Source organism: Artemia sp. Qi Xiang Cuo, chromosome 10 (assembly GCF_049724085.1).
Source record: "Artemia sp. Qi Xiang Cuo chromosome 10, ASM4972408v1, whole genome shotgun sequence".
NCBI classification, from domain to species: Eukaryota; Metazoa; Arthropoda; class Branchiopoda; order Anostraca; family Artemiidae; genus Artemia; species Artemia sp. Qi Xiang Cuo.
In genome coordinates, this window is record NC_142803.1 from 49,272,156 (window position 1) to 49,290,854 (window position 18,699).

Below are 18,699 nucleotides of genomic sequence, written 5' to 3' on the forward strand. Positions count from 1 at the left end.
ACTTAAACTCTTGACTAAAACTAAACTAAATTATAACTCTTTATGAAACTCTAATTTAAGACTTTAACTAAAACTCTAAACTCTAAACTAAAACTCTTAAATAAAACTAAACTACAACTCTTAACTAAAACTAAACTATACTATAAACTCTAACTAAAACTCTTAGATGAGACTCTAAGCTAAATCTCTAAACTCTAAACTAAAACTCTGAACTAAAACTAAACAACAACTCTAAACTAAAACTCTTAACTAAAACTGAACTAAACTATAAGCGTAACTAAAAACTCTAAGCTAAGACTCTAGGCTAAAACTCTACACTAAAACTCCTAAGTAGAACTAAACTACAAGTCTAAACTAAAACTCTAAGAGCTGAGACTCTAACTTAAAACTCTAGAACCGAAACTAAAACTAAACTAAACGATAACTATAACTAAAACTCTAAGCTATGACTCTAAGCTAATACTCTAAACTAAAACTCTTATCTAAAACTAAACAACAACTCTAAACTAAAACTCTTAACTAAAACTAAACTAAACTAATCTATAACTAACTAAAACTCTAAGCTAAGACTCTAAACTTAAACTCTAAACTAAAGCTCTAAACTCTAAACAAAAACTCTTAGCTAAAACTAAACTAAACTACAACTCTAACTAAAACTCTAAGCTAAGACTCTAAACTAAAACTCTAAACTCTAAACTAAAACTCTTACCTAAAACTAAACTACAACTCTAAGCTAAAACTCTTAACTAAAACTAAACTAAACTATAACTCTAACTAAAACTCTAAGGTAAGACTCTAAACTAAAACTCTAAACTCTAAACTAAAAATCTTAACTAAAACTAAACTATAAATCTAAACTAAAATTAACTAAACTACTGCTCTGACTAAAACTTTAAGCTAAAACCCTAAACTAAACTCTAAACTCTAAACTAAAACTCTTAACTAAAACTAAACTACAACTCTAAACTAAACTAAAACGAAACTAAACTATAACTCTAACTATATAAACTATAAACTATAACTCCAACAAAAACTCTAAGCTAAGATTCTAAATTAAAACTCTAAACTCTTAACTAAAACTAAACTACAACTCTAAACTAAACTGAAACGAAACTAAACTATAACTCTAAACTAAAACTCTAAACTAAAACTCTAAACTCTAAACTAAAACTCTTAACTGAAACTAAACTAAACTATAACTCTAACTAAAACTCTAAGCTATGACTCTAAGCTAAAACTCGAAACTCTAAACTATAACTCTTAACTAAAACTAAACTATAACTCTAAACTAAAACTCTTGACTAAAACTGAACTAAATTATAACTCTAACTCAAGCTCTAAGCTAAAACTCTAAACTAAAACTCTTAACTAAAACTAAACTTAACTATCAAATCTAACTAAAAGTCTAAGATAAGACTCTAAGCTAAATCCCTAACTAAACTACTAAACTAAACTACTAAACTACAACTCTAAACTAAAACTCTTAACTAAAACTAAACTAAACTATAAGTGTAACTAAAAACTCTAAGCTAAGACTCTAAGTTAAAAGTCTAAACTAAAACTCTTAAGTACAACTAAACTATAAGTCTAAACTAAAAGCCTTAACTAAAAGTAAGCTAAACTGTAACTCTAACTGAAACTCTAAGCTAAGACTCTAAGCTAATACTCTAAACTCTGTACTAAAACTCTTAACTAAAACTAGACTACAACTCTAAACTAAAACTATTAACTAAAACTAAACTACAACTATAAGCTAAGACTCTTAACTAAAACTAAACTAAACTATAATTCTATCTAAAACTCTAAGCTAAAACTCCAAACTAAAACTCTAAACTCTAAACTAAAACTCTTAACTAAAACTAAACTATAATTCTAAACTAAAATTAACTAAACTATAGCTCTCTTTAAATCTCTAAGCTAAAACCTAAACTAAAACTCTAAACTCTAAACTAAAACTCTTAACTAAAACTAAACTAAAATTCTAAACAAAAACTCTTAACTAAAACAACTAAACTAAACTATAACTCTAACTAAAACTCTAAGATAAGACTCTAAGCTAAATTTCTCAAGTCTAAACTAAAACTTTTAACTAAAACTAAACTACAAGTCTAAACTTAAACTCTTGACTAAAACTAAACTAAATTATAACTCTAACTGAAACTCTAATTTAAGACTTTAACTAAAACTCTAAACTCTAAACTAAAACTCTTAAATAAAACTAAACTAAAACTCTTAACTAAAACTAAACTAAACTTTAAACTCTAACTAAAACTCTTGGATGAGACCCTAAGCTAAAACTCTAAACTCTAAACTAAAACTCTGAACTAAAACTAAACAACAACTCTAAACTAAAACTCTTAACTAAAACTAAACTAAACTATAAGCGTAACTAAAACTCTAAGCTAAGACTCTAGGCTAAAACTCTAAACTAAAACTCTTAAGTAGAACTAAACTACAAGTCTAAACTAACACTCTAAGAGCTGAGACTCTAACTTAAAACTCTAGAACCGAAACTAAAACTAAACTAAACGATAACTCTAACTAAAACTCTAAGCTATGACTCTAAGCTAATACACTAAACTCTAAACTAAAACTCTTATCTAAAACTAAACAACAACTCTAAACTAAAACTCTTAACTAAAACTAAACTAAACTAATCTATAACTAACTAAAACTCTAAGCTAAGACTCTAAACTTAAACTCTAAACTAAAGCTCTAAACTCTAAACAAAAACTCTTAGCTAAAACAAAACTAAACTACAACTCTAACTAAACTCTAAGCTAAGACTCTAAACTAAAATAAACTCTAAACTAAAACTCTTACATAAAACTAAACTACAACTCTAAGCTAAAACTCTTAACTAAAGCTAAACTAAACTATAACTGTAACTAAAACTCTAAGGTAAGACTCTAAACTAAAACTCTAAACTCTAAACTAAAAATCTTAACTAAAACTAAACTATAAATCTAAACTAAAATTAACTAAACTACTGCTCTGACTAAAACTTTAAGCTAAAACCCTAAACTAAACTCTAAACTCTAAACTAAAACTCTTAACTAAAACTAAACTACAACTCTAAACTAAAACTCTTAACTAAAACTAAACTAAACTATAACTCTAACTAAAACTCTAAAATAAGACTCTAAGCTAAAACTCTAAAGTCTAAAGTAAAACTCTTAAATAAAACTAAACTACAACTCTAAACTAAAACTCTTAACTAATACTAAACTAAACTATAAGTGTAACTAAAAACTCTAAGCTAAGAGTCTAGGCTAAAACTCCAAACTAAAACTCGTAACTAAAACTAAACTACAAAACCAAAGAAAATCTCTTAACTGAAACTAAAATAAAATATAACTCTAACTAAAACTGTAAGTTAATACCAAAACTAAAACTCTAAACTAAATTTCTTATCTAAAACTAAACAACAACTCTAAACTAAACCTCTTAACTAAAACTAAACTATAACTCTAACTAAAAACTCTAAGCTATGACTCTAAGCTAAAACTCTAAACTCTAAGACTCTTAACTATAACTAAACTATAACTCTAAACTAAAACTCTTAAATAAAACTGAACTAAACTATAACTCTAACTAAAACTCTAAGCTACGACTCTCAGCTAAAAATCTAAACTCTAAAACCCTTAACTATAACTAAACTATAACTTTAAACTAAATTTTAAGGTTAAAACTCCAAACTAAAACTCTAAACTAATACTCAAAACTATAACTCTAACTAAAACTCTTTGCTAAGAATATAAACTAAATCTTTTAACTAAAACTAAACTAAACTATAATTCTAACTAAAAGTCTAAGCTAAGACTTGAAACTAAAACTCTAAATTCTAAACTGCAACTGTTAAATAAAACTAAACTACAACTCTAAACTAAAACTCTTAACTAAAACTAAATTAAACCATAAGTCTAACTAAAAACTCTAAGCTGAAACTCTAAGCGAGGACTCTAAACTAAAACTATTAACTAGACTAAACTAAAACTCTATCAAAAACTCTAAGCGATGACTCTAAATTGAAACTCTAAACTCTAAAACTCTTAATTATAACTAAAATACAATTTTAAACTAAAACTTTAGGTTAAAACTCCAAACTAATACTCTAAACTAGTACTCTAACTATAACTATAACTAAAACTCTAAGCTAAGACTCTAAAGTAAAACACTAAAATCTAAACTCTTAACTAAAACTAAACTACAACTCTAAACTAAAACTTTTAACTAAAACTAAACTAAACTATAACTCTAACTAAAACTCTAAGCTAAGACTCTAAACTAAAACTCTAAATTCTAAACTAAAACTCTTAACTAAAACTAACCTACAGCTCTAAACTAAAACTCTTAACTAAAACTAAATTAAACTATAACTCTAACTAAAACTCTAAAATAAGACACTAAACTAAAACTCTAAAGTCAAAAGTAAAACTCTTAAATAAAACTAAACTACAACTCTAAACTAAAACTCATAACTAAAACTAAACTAAACTATAAGTGTAACTAAAAACTCTAAGCTAAGAGTCTAGGCTAAAACTCCAAACTAAAACTCGTAACTAAAACTAAACTACAAAACCAAAGAAAATCTCTTAACTGAAACTAAAATAAAATATAACTCTAACTAAAACTGTAAGTTAATACCAAAACTAAAACTCTAAACTAAATTTCTTATCTAAAACTAAACAACAACTCTAAACTAAAACTCTTAAATAAAACTGAACTAAACTAAAGCTCTAACTAAAACTGTAAGATATGACTCCAAGCTAAAACTCTAAACTAAGACTCTAAACTCCAAGACCCTTAACTATAACTAAACTATAACTCTAAACTAAAACTCTTAAATAAAACTGAACTAAACTATAACTCTAACTAAAACTCTAAGCTACGACTCTCAGCTAAAAATATAAACTCTAAAACCCTTAACTATAACTAAACTATAACTTTAAACTAAATTTTTAGGTTAAAACTCCAAACTAAAACTCTAAACTAATACTCAAAACTAGAACTCTAACTAAAACTCTATGCTAAGAATATAAACTAAATCTTTTAACTAAAACTAAACTAAACTATAATTCTAACTAAAAGTCTAAGCTAAGACTTGAAACTAAAACTCTAAATTCTAAACTGCAACTGTTAAATAAAACTAAACTACAACTCTAAACTAAAACTCTTAACTAAAACTAAATTAAACCATAAGTCTAACTAAAAACTCTAAGCTAAGACTCTAAGCGAGGACTCTAAACTAAAACTATTAACTAGACTAAACTAAAACTCTATCAAAAACTCTAAGCTATGACTCTAAACTGAAACTCTAAACTCTAAAACTCTTAATTATAACTAAAATACAATATTAAACTAAAACTTTAGGTTAAAACTCCAAACTAATACTCTAAACTAGTACTCTAACTATAACTATAACTAAAACTCTAAGCTAAGACTCTAAAGTAAAACACTAAACTCTAAACTCTTAACTAAAACTAAACTACAACCTTAAACTAAAACTCTTAACTAAAACTAAACTTAACTATAACTCTAACTAAAACTCTAAGCTAATACTATAGGCTAAAACTATGAACTCTAAGAATCTTGACTAAACTAAAACTTTAAACCAAACCTTCAGGTTAAAAAACTAAACTAAAACTCTAAATAAAACTAAACTAAACTATAACTCTAACTAAAACTCTAACCAAACTACAATAATATAACCATCAAACCACTTAACTATCTACGGACAGAACTAAGAAACAACATCAAACCACATAACCAGCAAACAGGCCTAGAAAGAGGTACTTTTAAAGTCCTAAATAGTACCTTTCTTACCTGGCAATGATGTAAACTTCGTTCGCGCTGGCACTGTTATCCCTACTGACATAATAATAATTTTTGATAGGGAAGGGGGAAAGCCTTAAGAAGGGAACTTTGGGCTTGAATATTTAAAGTTTCCATGTTAGCTCTTTTAGGACAGTATCAAAGAAGTGGCTTATGCTTTAGCCTCCCTTGATTTGTAAGAATATATGTGGTCAAAGTAAGGATTATGGGAGCTAAGATGAGAGTGGCGGCAGCTACCCTCTTTTATGGAGATAGTAGTTTTTAACGGAAAATGAAAGTAATTAAAAACTTAAACTTTGAGGTAAAAAAGATAGAACTCCAATAGCTAAACTAAAACTCTTAACTAAAACTAATCTAAAACTATAAACTCTAAACTAAAACTCAACTAAAACTCTAAAGTAAAACTCTTAACTAAAACTAAACCAAACTATAACTCTAACTAAAACTTTAAGCTAAGACTCGAAAATTAAACTCTTAACTATACCTAAACTAAAACTGTAACTCTAACTAAAACTCTAAACTATAAACTATAAACTAAAACTTTTAACTAAAACTAAACTAAAACTCCTAACTAAAACTAAACTAAACTAGAACTCTAAGTAAAACTCTAATCTATAACTCTAAACTAAAACTCTTAACTATAACTAAACTAAAACAATATAACCATCAAACCACTTAACTATCAACGGACAGAACTAAGAAACAACATCAAACCACATAACCAGCGAAAGGCCTAGAAAGAGGTACTTTTAAAGAAACAACATCAAACCACATAACCAGCAAACAGGCCTAGAAAGAGGTACTTTTAAAGTCCTAAATAGTACCTTTCTTATCTGGCAATAATGTAAACTTCCGTTCGCGCTGGCACTGTCATCTCTACTGACTTAATAATAATTTTATATAGGGAAGGGGGAAAGCCTTAAGAAGGGAACCTTGGGCTTGAATATTTAAAGTTTCCATTTTAGCTTTTTTAGAACAGTATCAAAGAGGCGGCTTATTCTTTAGCCTCCCTTGATTTGTAAGAATATATGTGGTCAAAGTAAGGATTATGGGAGCTAAGATGAGAGTGGCGGAAGCTACCCTCTTTTATGGAGATGGTAGTTTTTAACGGAAAATTAAAGTAATTAAAAACTTAAGAAAATAAACTTTGAGGTAAAAAAGATAGAACTCCAATAGCTAAACTAAAACTTGTAAGAATATATGTGGTCAAAGTAAGGATTATGGGAGCTAAGATGAGAGTGGCGGCAGCTACCCTCTTTTATGGAGATGGTAGTTTTAACGGAAAATGAAAGTAATTAAAAACTTAAACTTTGAGGTAAAAAAGATAGAGCTTAAGCATAAAGACCAAAGAGTAACCCTTTCTCCTCTCCCAAAGCAGAATTATACTGAATAGAATAAACTTAATGAGAATCCTGAACACCTTATGAAAATATAAACGGAGATCCAATATCAAACAATTCGTGGTAACAGAATTTAAATAAAGAGCAACCCGGCTCAATAGTAACCGAAACCGTTAAAAAGAGGAACTTGGATACCACTAGATACGTATTGGATTCAAAAGAATTGGATTTTTATGCTGATTTCAAATGTGTAAAAATCATTAAGTTTAGTCTTACCAATCAAAGGTTAAGAGCCTGAGAATCTTTCAAACCAAATAACCAGCAAACAGGCCTAGAAAGAGGTACTTTTAAAGTCCTAAATAGTACCTTTCTTATCTGGCAATGATGTAAACTTCGTCCAGCGCTGGCACTGTCATCCCTACTGACATAATAATAATTTTATATAGGGAAGGGGGAAAGCCTTAAGAAGGGAACCTTGGGCTTGAATATTTAAAGTTTCCATTTTAGCTTTTTTAGAACAGTATCAAAGAGGCGGCTTATTCTTTAGCCTCCCTTGATTTGTAAGAATATATGTGGTCAAAGAAATGATTATGGGAGCTAAGATGAGAGTGGCGGCAGCTACCCTCCTTTATGGAGATGGTAGTTTTTAACGGAAAATGAAAGTAATTAAAAACTTAAACTTTGAGGTAAAAAAGATAGAACTCCAATAGCTAAACTAAAACTTGTAAGAATATATGTGGTCAAAGTAAGGATTATGGGAGCTAAGATGAGAGTGGCGGCAGCTACCCTCTTTTATGGAGATGGTAGTTTTAACGGAAAATGAAAGTAATTAAAACTCAAACTTTGAGGTAAAAAAGATAGAGCTTAAGCATAAAGACCAAAGAGTAACCCTTTCTCCTCTCCCAAAGCAGAATTATACTGAATAGAATAAACTTAATGAGAATCCTGAACACCTTATGAAAATATAAACGGAGATCCAATATCAAACAATTCGTGGTAACAGAGTTTAAATAAAGAGCAACCCGGCTCAATAGTAACCGAAACCCTTAAAAAGAGGAACTTGGATACCATTAGATACGTATTGGATTGAAAAGAATTGGATTTTTATGCTGATTTCAAATGTGTAAAAATCATTAAGTTTAGTCTTACCAATCAAAGGTTAAGAGCCTGAAAATCTTTCAAACCACATAACCAGCAAACAGGCCTAGAAAGAGGTACTTTTAAAGTACTAAATAGTACCTTTCTTATCTGGCAATGATGTAAACTTCGTATACGTATTGGATTCAAAAGAATTGGATTTTTATGCTGATTTCAAATGTGTAAAAATCATTAAGTTTAGTCTTACCAATCAAAGGTTAAGAGCCTGAGAATCTTTCAAACCACATAACCAGCAAACAGGCCTAGAAAGAGGTACTTTTAAAGTCCTAAATAGTACCTTTCTTATCTGGCAATGATGTAAACTTCGTACAGCGCTGGCACTGTCATCCCTACTGACATAATAATAATTTTATATAGGGAAGGGGGAAAGCCTTAAGAAGGGAACCTTGGGCTTGAATATTTAAAGTTTCCATTTTAGCTTTTTTAGAACAGTATCAAAGAGACGGCTTATTCTTTAGCCTCCCTTGATTTGTAAGAATATATGTGGTCAAAGTAAGGATTATGGGAGCTAAGATGAGAGTGGCGGCAGCTACCGTCTTTTATGGAGATGGTAGTTTTTAACGGAAAATGACAGTAATTAAAAACTTAAACTTTGAGGTAAAAAAGATAGAACTCCAATAGCTAAACTAAAACTTGTAAGAATATATGTGGTCAAAGTAAGGATTATGGGAGCTAAGATGAGAGTGGCGGCAGCTACCCTCTTTTATGGAGATGGTAGTTTTAACGGAAAATGAAAGTAATTAAAAACTTAAACTTTGAGGTAAAAAAGATAAAGCTTAAGCATAAAGACCAAAGAGTAACCCTTTCTCCTCTCCAAAAGCAGAATTATACTGAATAGAATAAACTTAATGAGAATCCTGAACACCTTATGAAAATATAAACGGAGATCCAATATAAAACAATTCGTGGTAACAGAGTTTAAATAAAGAGCAACCCGGCTCAATAGTAACCGAAACTCTTAAAAAGAGGAACTTGGATACCAATAGATACGTATTGGATTCAAAAGAAAATTGGATTTTTATGCTGATTTCAAATGTGTAAAAATCATTAAGTTTAGTCTTACCAATCAAAGGTTAAGAGCCTGAGAATCTTTCAAACCACATAACCAGCAAACAGGCCTAGAAAGAGGTACTTTTAAAGTCCTAAATAGTACCTATCTTACCTGGCAATGATGTAAACTTCGTTCAGCGCTGGCACTGTCATCCCTACTGACATAATAATAATTTTTGATAGTAAAGGGGGAAAGCCTTAAGAAGGGAACCTTGGGCTTGAATATTTAAAGTTTCCATGTTAGCTCTTTTAGAACAGTATCAAAGAGGCAGCTTATTCTTTAGCCTCCCTTGATTTGTAAGAATATATGTGGTCAAAGAAATGATTATGGGAGCTAAGATGAGAGTGGCGGCAGCTACCCTCTTTTATGGAGATGGTAGTTTTTAACGGAAAATGAAAGTAATTAAAAACTTAAACTTTGAGGTAAAAAAGATAGAACTCCAATAGCTAAACTAAAACTTGTAAGAATATATGTGGTCAAAGTAATGATTATGGGAGCTAAGATGAGAGTGGCGGCAGCTACCCTCTTTTATGGAGATGGTAGTTTTTAACGGAAAATGAAAGTAATTAAAAACTTAAACTTTGAGGTAAAAAAGATAGAGCTTAAGCATAAAGACCAAAGAGTAACCCTTTCTCTTCTCCCAAAGCAGAATTATACTGAATAGAATAAACTTAATGAGAATCCTGAACACCTTATGAAAATATAAACGGAGATTCAATATCAAACAATTCGTGGTAACAGAGTGTAAATAAGGAGCAACCTGGCTCAATAGTAACCGAAACTCTTAAAAAGAGGAACTTGGATACCATCAGATACGTATTGGATTCAAAAGAATTAGATTTTTATGCTGATTTCAAAGGTGTAAAAATCATTAAGTTTAGTCTTACCAATCAAAGGTTAAGAGCCTGATAATCTTTGCCTAATATTCGAGAAAATGGGGAACAACCTCTATAAATTACAGAGTGTTAGTGAAAATAAAACCATCAGATTCAGCTTATCAGAGAACCCTATTGTAGAGGTTTCAAGCTCTTATCTACGAAAATGTGGAAATTTATTTGCCAGAAGAAAGATCACGTATGCGTGTTTATTTGTTGTTTTTTGTTGTTGTTTTTTTTTTCCAGGGGTGATCGCATAAATTATCGCAAACTAGTGGTCCTAGAATATCACGTGAGGGCTCATTGGAATGGAAATTAAAAGTTATAGCTCTCTTTTTAAACAATCATAAAAATCGGAAGGCAACTAGGCCCCCTCTCACGCTCATTTTTCCAAAAGTCACCCGATCAAAATTTTGAGACAGCCACTTTGTTCAACATGGTTGAAAAATCTAATAACTATGTCTTTGAGGATGACTTAATCCCTCACAGTCCCTAGGGGAAGGGCTGCAAGTTATGAACTATTCCCATTGTATACATTTAGCGTTTGTTATTGGGATGTATACATACGATATTTGGGAGGATTTTTTCTGGTAGAGGTGTTTGGAGGGAGGGGGTTACATGGTAGGATCTTTCCATGAAGGATTTTTTCATGGGTGAAGGGAATTTCCATGAAGGAGGCTCCGGATTTCCCAGCATTATTTAAAAAACGATCAGGAATTAAATAAAAATCAAGTTTTTCAAGTGAAAGTAAGCAGCAATATTAAAACTTAAAGCAAACTTAAATTATTACATATATGAGCGGGTTCACCCCTACGTCAATATCTCGATCTTTACGCTAAGGTTTTTTTAGTACTTTCAAAAACTTATAGGAACAAATACTTATAGGAACAAAATTTGAAAAAAAATCGAACTTGTAAGTACTTCAAATATCTTGCTCCTTGTAGTTCTTGAATTATCTAAGTCTCTGTATCATGTTTTCATGATTAGAGACCCCTAAAAATTGGAGAAGTAAACCTTTGAAAGAAACAAAGCAGACAAACCAGTAAAAACAAACAAAACAACAAGAACAAAAGTACAAAAAAAAATAAACAGTTGAATATATTGTTTCATGGAATTAGTGTTTCAAAGTTCCTTTATCATGCTATCATCATCAGTGAGGCGAAAACCCCTTGAAATTTGGCAAGTAATCCCTTCAAAACAAATAAAGATGAAGACAAGCAAAAAAAAAAAATACAAAATCCTTCCAATATCTTATTTCATCTAATTAGCACTTTATAGTTCCTTTATCCTGTTGTTAAACAGGATAAAGGAACTATAACAGGACCCCGGTGGAGTGTGTAACCCCTGGAAATTTGTTTTGGCGCACGCGTATGTGGTTACAACCTCCAGAAGACGGGCAAACTCTCTACAGTGTGACCAGGTGCCTAGCACGAGATTGCCCAGCAACGGAAATGACAATGCACCGTCGGCGCATTTTTGCTACATATTTTTTGGATGGAGTTTGAAATTCTGGCTTAGAGCTTCTGAGGAAATTAGATAGCGCAGGCAGGAGTACAGAAAAAAACGAGGCAGTCAGAGACAATGTTACCGGATGGGTGCAAATTGTGTGCATTTTACCTTTAAGAAAGCTAGAACTGATGTGAAGTATGGTATATTTCTCTAAAGAAATACCGTCTTATTGGTCCCTAGTGGGGGGTGATCAAGCCTCCACGAGGACAAGACCTTGGGTAGCGTGGTAGGCAGGATTCGTATCTACTCAAGATGTTGCTAAAACTACTTTAATAGACTAATAGACAAAATACAATACTAGATTACACTTGTGAACAGTCCTCGTAAAGCCGTAGAGAATCCGAGCTTTAGTCAACTTGCACCGACTGGCACAGTTGATTTGGAAGTAGCTGCTTCACTTTCCAAGCTCACCGTCTATAGTTAGCTAGTCGAGGTTACTGGAACCCTACGACGGCAGTGATGTGGAGGTTATTATTAAACTCTCCCAGCACACCGTATTTTATAGAAAGGTGGAGGTTGCTCGAACTCTCCCAGCGGTGTTCCTCTAACCACTTGTCACTGTTGGTTCTCAAAGCTGAACTGTCCACAAGTTGTCTTTTCCCCCTTCTTATCTTCCAAGGCCCAAGCATGGAATTCTGGTTCCATGACCCCCAAAGTAGCCTCTCATTGGCTGGTAGGTTTTTGGTCATGGTGATCGACTTCCTTGAATAGAAAAGAAGGCAGAAACAAGTACTTAAAACAACACATACCAACTATACCCTTGAAGTGGAACAAGCACTAAATACCAAAAATACCTTAATGTAATAAAACACTAAATACGAGAAATACACTTATATCTAACTTGCGTAAGCCTAGCAACAATCTTTACACTGAAAATTGGTAAAATTCAGTTTTCACTGACAGATTCTCACATCAGATTCCGACATCTGAAGCAGTAAAGCATTTTTGACAGCTTACATGCACTTTTGTGGTCAAGTTCTCATTCTTTGGTTTGGTAAGAATGATAGTTTTCTTAGTTCTCCGGTATACCAGAGAATTAAATAAAAGCAAGAACTAAAGAAAATCTAAAAAATAAACAAAATACTTGTCAATATTTAAGGTGGTATTTTACATTATTTTCTGATTAATATACGGAATTCTTCCCTATCAACAATGGAAATTGTGATTAGAGAACTAAAACGAAATAGTTACTCTCTATACTCTTACAATATAGATTAAATTATATAAAACCGAGGAAGTTGAAGGTGCATTTTACAAAGATGACTATTTGGTGGGATTATCTGATCAAGGACAAAAGAGAAATATGTGAAGAGCAAAAGAGAAAAATGATCCTTGAACGTTGACATTCTCCAAAACGTCATTTAGATAAGTGACATCAAATTCTTCTTCCTTATGCAATGTTTTTACGACATTGCAATTCTAAGCTTCAAGAAGGTGTAAATTCTTGAACTGAATTACGAGAACGAAATGTTTTCAGGTTTCAAGAATATAAATTAGAAGGGCAAGGAAAACCGAGTCAAAGATAAGAAATTAAACCGGCTGGTATTAATGCAACTGTTTTTAAAATTGCAGGCCAAAGACAATGTTCTGAGATTTTATTTTCAGGGCTAAAGTCTACCTGGCAAGGTTCTGTAAAAATAAATCTATTTTAATTGTTTTTCCTTTTAACAAAGTTCGAACTAGTTTAGAATATTTTTTAATCAAATACAATATTACCTTTGACTAGTATTCAAGACCTTCATCAAACTTAGGCAACAAAGAAATAAAATATAAATTTAAATTCAAGAAAACAGAGAGCCCTCCTTCTATATCACCCAAAATTTCCTCGAGAATTTCGTCTTCATATTCATTCTCATCGGTTGGTTTTTCAATATCATTATACATGTCATTGGTCAATCTTTTAATCATACCGGGTATAGGATCAAGGTCTCTGCTGCAATTTCCCTGGCAATTTATTCAAAGTCAGATGGTCACAATAGAGTTAAGTATTTACAGCTGCAGGCTGTTTGAATTTTATGCTTGACAACATTCATAATAGAAAACACTCTTTCGACAAAGGCGGTTTTGATTGGTAAGCTCAAGACTGAAAGAGCTGCCTGAGCTATGACGAACAAAGGCCTGTGATTCAGCATGTCTTTTAATTGCTAATGGTAAACAAGAATGATTCTGCGTTCACTGGGACCTCAGCCTGGAATACTTCCACCGAATCACAGTTTATAGAATTAGCAGTATGATCATTCCCTATCTCACCCATTATAAAAACCCGGACCAAGGTGAGAGTGCTCCAGAGAACGTTTTTGCAGATATAAACATAAGCGGCATTAAATCTTTTCACGGGTAGACAAGTCAGATTTCTCTTGGACCCGAAACAAGTGGAAACCCGCTATTACGAATAATGCACTTTGTAACCATTTCTCATTGATTGACGGAAACAGATTAACCCGCTAATGCAGAAATAAGTGGGAGGAGCTTTTTGTTCGCACCGAGAATGAAGACCAGAAATGATCTGGGATAAACTTACTGGATAATTCTATAAACTGTGCACCGAGTCAACCTCAAGCATGTTTCAACACTGATTTTTCAGTTCACCAAGGTCACGTGCTTTAAGAAAAGAAAGTGACAGCTGTTGGAAGCGTGGCCTCACAGAGGCTTCCAGACAAATTTGAGGAGAGAATACTTCGATGTTCTTAAAGAGCGTGGAGTTTCGAGGTAGCTTTGCCAGTGCCCCAGAGACCACTACTTTCGGAAAGTTACGGTACCTTCTTAGAATTTCATCTTTTCCCAAACTTGACTTAGATGAGTTGTTAAGGGCAATTTGGAATTCAAATCCAAAATTGACCTCAGCGATACGCAGGTAAATTGAATCAAGGCCAGCTTCAAGACTGATATTGATTGAAATGCAGTTTTTACGCAAGATACGCCTCAATAAGACGACGATAAAAGATTCGACTTCTCGTTGAAAATGAAATGGTCAGCAGAAATAATTTTCGAAGAGCAAGTTGGTTACCGGAAATTCGCTTTGAATCAGATTCATAAATAGCAAATTTAGTTTATTTGCTTCATCTATGTAGATATCGTTGAGGCCTCTATTTGCGTAAAATTGCTCAGTGACACTTGCTCGCTCAAAATGGGACGATAGTTCAAGATAAGAACCATGCACCTTTTCTACCACTCTATAGCATGAAAGCCAGCGAGTGGACGAGATCTGTACCATATTTAAATCTTTAGCTCCCTTATTTACTAGGGAGTAAAATTCCTGATAAGCAGAGGGCTCACGCTTTGGGCTAATGGGAATACAAGAAATAGGTTTGCATAAGCATATAGTCAACTGATGACAGTAGCTCTATTCCGACTTTTGTTGTGCAAAGATGAAGAGAATTGCAAATACATTTAAATTGTACAATTTCTGGGCTTTCCGTTTTTTAACGAACTATAGGATATAAAGAATTGTAAATGCCAAACATATTGGTCGCTCCATTAATGCCTAACATTTCTTGAATTGGATCCCTATTGCCTCAAATAAATAACAGAGTGCATTTGTCGAAGCTACCGCAGTAGCGTTCAAAACTTCAATGAGTCCCAGAAAATTTCTGTTGATCATTTTCAGCTTCGCTAACTGATATCTAATATAAGTAACTAATATAAATAAAAATAATAATAATATAAATAATATAAATACCAAATGTAAATAACTCCTTTTAAAGAACCAAATATGGGGGCAGTAATCCTAAGCCTGTTCTAAGCCAATAGCACTCAACCAGAATGTCTTAAAAAAGGATATAAAGATACGTGTTAGTCTTACAGTACTACAACATTCCATTACTCTCTAGCGTAGCTGTTCTGTCTGGTGGAAATATTTTTCTCATCTCTGTTATGTGCTTCATTGCTTCTGCATAACACTTAAGGTCAGTTATGTGAGTCCTTTAAAAGGATTTACATACTGGGCAGTAATCTGAATTAGTCTTACTATCAATTTCAGCCAGTTTTTTAGTTCATTCAGGTTTTCCCACTCTTTTAAAAATTTGTTTTTATCAAAACTTTCCCTCTTTCCCGTATCTGGTTTTTCACACTAACGATAATACAAGCTTTGATAATTAAAAAATTTGGTTATCCTCTGAACTGTGGAACCTGTAACACGATATGAAAATACCTATCGGGTTCTGAAAATTCAACCCGTCTTCATTGACATATTCCTGAATCTGGCAATTGAAGTTGTCAATAAGACTAAAATATTCAGACTTTGGATTTGATATTGTTGTTTAAAAGCAAAATACGCCCAATTTGTGCCAAATTTTTTGGACATCTGCAAAATCGGTGCAATGCGCCAATTTGAAAAATTCAATGCGCAACCGCCTCAAAAAAGCGCCCAAATAGCACAAATCCGCCCCATCTGGCCACATTGAGTCTCTAGAAAGGGAATTCAACTTTGGCTCAATATTAATCATAAATGACGCAGTCACGCAGGTGTGGTTTAGTTAGCTAGAGCGACTATAGTTAGAGCGACTATGGAAAAAAATAAATAAATGACTAAAAACCGGCTTTGTATCAGAATGCGGCTTCTGAGATGCATTAGAATATGCCTTCCGAGGTGCATCAGAATGCGCCTTCAGAGCTGTACTTACTAAGGAACGACGTGGCCTCCATCTTTAACCTTTTCTTTTATCCCCTGCCACTTTTTGTAGAAGGGGTGGTTGCAGAAACCCGAGAAGGGGCTAATTTGATTTCAAGTCGAAAGTTCTAGTGCCTTTTTAAGAATCAGAGGTGATTGGATTAAAGTAATTGTGATCTCGCCCCTGAAACAAGATGAATATGTTGCTAATAACATGCTTTAAAGATACTTAAAATGCCAGGGATTAGGAATCATAATATATACCTTCCATTTTTTATGGTTTATAACACTTACCAGGAGAATTAGATCCTTCAATTTGAAAAACATTCCTCATTTTTTTTTACAAATACATGTGAAACCATACAGACACGAAATAGCCAATCTTTGGGTTATGGTTACCATGGTCATAAAAATGGGCATACGATGTCGCAATAGGTCAGACATCCTCAAGTCCAGAATGAGAGGCAACTAATCAGAACTAAGGAGAAAATTTTCAAGGGACCACACCTTCTTACTCAAATGAAAAAAAAAATGCAAACATGAAATTTTTTAATTAAAAATGACTATAAAAAGATCTTTTGATAGTTATTCCTCCTCCTAAGGAAAAGGGATTCTTGCCTAATGTTCTCGGGACTAATCACCACTCTTCACTTGGGATCGTACTTAAAACAAGGATACATGTACTGTACATAGCAACTTTTAGGAAACTACTGCCGTCCACTCAGTGGGCAAAAGTAAGGGTCCTGTTTTTTCGATTCGTGAAGTTCCTTTTGAGACTTGTAACATGGACGAGTAACTCCTATATCATGCGTAATTATGGTGTACGTATCTGATCCAGCAGTCTGTGTTATGCGTGTCACCGAGAATTTTCTGAAAAACGCCAAGGGAAGAGCGAAACCATGGCTAGCCATCCTGTACCAGTAGTTTTGCCAATGCACATAGTGTGTAAGTATGTTTGGTGATGATTCGTAGTGGGAGAGTTTTCTTTTCTTTTTCCTTTGTTATACTCCGTTTTAATTCCATGTGATATTTCATGGAATATAACTACTTACTTACTTACTTAAAGCAATTAGTGACATACTTTGCGTGCGATGATTGACTAAACAATGCTTAAGGCCTTTACTGTGGAAAATCTAACCTCTTGAATTGGGACTGATGCAATGCGTCTAGGCGTTTACATCCCCCCGGTAATTACCCCCTGGAAAATACCTCCCGGAAAACAACCCTCCCCCCCAGAAAATAACTCTCCCACGCGGAAAACACCCTCCCCGTAGATTCCCTCCGGGGAAAATAACCCTTTAAAAATGCCCCCCACGGAAAATACCCCCCTCCTGAAAAATATCTCCTGGAAAATACCCCTGTTAAAAATATCCCCCGCATAAAATAACTCCCTGGTAAATACTCCCTCGAAACCCCCCCCCCCTCGTGGAAAATAAGGCTTTCCAAAATTGAGAATGTTTTTTTTTATTTTCGTAGGAGGAAGGAATTTTGGTACTTGTGCATTATACGGCACTCACTCAAGTTTACATGTGTAAAATACGAGGTTTTTTCGCTAGCTTTTTCATTACTTTAGAAATAAATTTGGGTTATAGATTTGCCGATTGGGGAGGGGGGAGGAGGTAAAGCATAGCAGATCTGCATGCAAAATGTGATTGGTACAATTATTTTCCATATTAGATAGATAGATAAGTGTATTTTAAAGCCAAATATATGGCCATGAACACAGTAAAATAACAAAAATAAAAGGCACAAATAACAAAAAATATGGTGAACGATCAACAAAAAACGCTTAAATGATTTACTACATTAACCAAATAATAGTACTTAATACTTGGAAAAACGGTCATTGAAAAAAAAACAAAAAACAATTAACCCTAGGAACAAACACTTAAATGAAACATTATATTTACTTTATACGGAGATTTTGTTTTTTAGTTAACAAAACTTCCAGATAATTCGCCATTTTTCTGTATTTTTTTAGAGGCCATATAACTAGAAAGAATTGTTTTTTGGCTTCAAACTGTCCAGAAACTTAACCCCCACCCACCCCCTTGTAAAGTGATCAAAAATCAAAAACTACTAAATCCCTTTCTTTTGATTAAGGAAATAACTAGAGTATTTTTGTTTATAAACCCAAGAAGTCACTTAGTGACATACTTTGTGTGCGATTATTGACTAAACACTGCTTAAGGCCTTTACTGTGGAAAATCTAACCTCTTGAATTGGGACGGATGCAATATGTCTAGGCTTTTACACCCCCCCCCCCGGTGATTACCCTCTGGAAAACACCCCCCCCCCCCAGAAAATACCCCTCCCCCGTGG